This window comes from Colobus angolensis, unplaced genomic scaffold, assembly GCF_000951035.1.
Source record: "Colobus angolensis palliatus isolate OR3802 unplaced genomic scaffold, Cang.pa_1.0 Scaffold105, whole genome shotgun sequence".
In the NCBI taxonomy this organism is placed as follows: Eukaryota; Metazoa; Chordata; class Mammalia; order Primates; family Cercopithecidae; genus Colobus; species Colobus angolensis.
In genome coordinates, this window is record NW_012111475.1 from 1,666,460 (window position 1) to 1,669,179 (window position 2,720).

Below are 2,720 nucleotides of genomic sequence, written 5' to 3' on the forward strand. Positions count from 1 at the left end.
AAAAAATTAATAAATATGATTTAGAGGCAAATGGCTGACTTGACTTCACTAGATTAGCTAAGAAATCTCCCCCACCCGAAAGAGGCACAGCCCCTCCCAGCCACTACTGTGGCCTCTGGGGCAGCTGGAGAGCCACGTGCCTCCAGGGACTTTGGCAGAGGGTGGAACCACCCCCTCCCTGAGGCAAACCTACAACAGCCTTCCCTTCCCCACTGGCTTCCCGGGCCTCCTCTGAGACCTTGTGTCTGCATCCCAAATGTACTGGGATGGATCCCATTCCCAGGGAACTTCCAAGGGCCCTTGGTGTGTCCACATCACCAGGCTGTCCACATGCGGACCCTGTGTGAGGGGAAGAGACAGAGCCCCAGAGCGGAGACGGGAGGGCCTCCCTGAATCAGCCCCTCAGGAAAGAGCAGACCCTTCAGGGACCTCAGTTGAGGCCCCTGCAACCTAAGGCTCTGAATTCTGCTACCCGCTGAGGGCAGTGTGGCCTCCCATCTCTGAGACAGAACACAGGGCGAAGTGCAGCTTCTCCAGGTCATGAGAAAGAAACCCACAGCTCCATGTGGGCCCCAGCAGTGGAAAGGATGTCCCATCTCGGTCGGGGACCAGGCGGGAGCCAGCATGTTCATTGGAAGAAGTGTGGGACCCCACAGCCTCCAGTGTCAGAGTAGACGAGAGGTTCAGACCCACCTCAGTCAACGTCCCCCAAGCCCCCAGCCCGCACCACAGAGGGGTGACAGCCACATCCAATGCCCACCGTACTCAGCTCTGTCACTTCCCCCGGCGTTAGCCCAAGGCCCAGCTCATAACCAGAGGAAGCCTGAGCCACCTGCAAAACCCACCTTGTTCCTGTGGCTGCTCAGTCTCAGCTTCCTCTACTGAGTCTGGCAAGGGAGAAAAGAGAAGCAATCAACACCCCCAGCCAGCACCTCTGGTCCCATGTCAGCTTGAGCTGGGTGTCGGTGTTGCAGGGTGAGAGCATTGCAGGGTGCAAGGGTTGAAAGTAATATCATCCCCTTCCCTCCTGGATCATGGGAACAACATCACTGGGGAGTGTACACCTTCTGCGATATTGCGAGTAATATCATCTTCCATGCCTTGGAATATTAAGGACAATATCATGGGGGGGCGTGTACATCTTCTGCAATATTAGAATAATATTATCCCCTCTCCCCCTGCATACTAGGAAAGATATCAGAGTGGGTGTTCACCTCCTGTGATATGGGGATTAATACCATCTTCTCCCCTTCCGGATACCAGGAAGAGTATCACATGGGGGTGTACAGTGTCTGCAATACTGGGAGTAATATCAACCTCTCAGCCTTGGAATATTAAGAAGAATATCACAGGGTGGATGTACACCCCCTGCCATATTGGGAGTAATATGTACACCTCCTGTCATATTGGATGTACACCCCCTGCCATGGATATTAGGAACAATATCCCAGGCTGGATGTATGCCTCCTGCTCTATGGGGAGTCATATCCTTTCCAGGATACTCATAACAATATCACAGGGCGGGTGAACACAGCCTGCAATACTGGAACTATTATCATCCTCTCCCCCACCGGATACTAGGAACCATATCACAGAAGAGCTGTATCCTCCCTGCGATATTGGGAGTAATATCATATGCTTCTTCCATGAATATTAGGAGCAATATCACCGGGTGGCTGTCCGTTCATTGCTATGTTGGGAGTCATGTCATACTCTACTCCTTGGATATTAGGATCAGTGTCACAGCGTGAGTGTACACCTACTGCGATATTAAAACTAAGATCATGTCCTCTGTCCTTGGATATTAAGAACAACATCACAGGTAGGTGTACACCCCCTGCGGTATTAGGAGCAATAATATGATTAATTAATAAACATCAATGATAGATTTTAGTAATTGTCAGGCCAGTCTCAAACTCTTGACCTCAAGTGATCTGCCTGCCTCAGCCTCCCAAAATGCTGGAATTACAGGCGTGAGCCACCGTGTCCGGCCAACACTTCTTAACACCTCTTTTTGGACCTCAAATTTAGCATGCCCAAAACACACTTTTGATTCCCCCTGCTATAACCCACTCCTCCCATAATCTTCCCCATCCCAATAACAGCATCTCTAGTCTTCCAGTTACTCAGTCCAAAATCCTTGACATCATCCTTAAAACTTCTTTTTCTCTCTCTTGTCATCCAACCCATTTAAACTCTCCTTTCAAAATATATGCCAGACCTAACCACTTCTCACCTTCCTCATCATTTCCAACCAGGTCCAGCCCTCATCATAGTGCTCTGGGTTACTGCAAAAGCCTCCCAATCGCCAGGCACAGTGGCTCATGCCTGTAATCCCAAGCACTTTGGTAGGCCAAGGCAGGTGGATCATCAGACGTCAGGAGTTCAAGACCAGCCTGGCCAACGTGGTGAAACCCCTCTACTAAAAATACAAAAAATTAGCCGAGCATGGTGGTGGGTGCCTGTAATCCCAGCTATTCGGGAGGCTGAAGCAGGAGAATCACTTGAACTCAGAAGGCAGAGGTTAGAGTTAGCCGAGATCGTGCCATTGCACTGCAGCCTGGGTGACAAGAGCAAAACTCCATCTCAGAAGGTTAAAAAAAAAAGCCTCCAAACCCACCTCTCTCCTTCCACCTTTCACCCTGCCCTGCATTCTACCCTCCATTTCAGAAAACATTTCAGAAAAAAAAAAATTATATCTACAGAGAGAGAAAAAGAAA

The 2,720-nt window shown here is 49.9% G+C and overlaps 1 pseudogene; it reads right to left on the minus strand.

Moving 5' to 3' along the window:
• The window catches only part of LOC105513777, a 51,910-nt pseudogene that overhangs the window by 19,997 nt on the left and 29,193 nt on the right, over positions 1–2,720 (minus strand).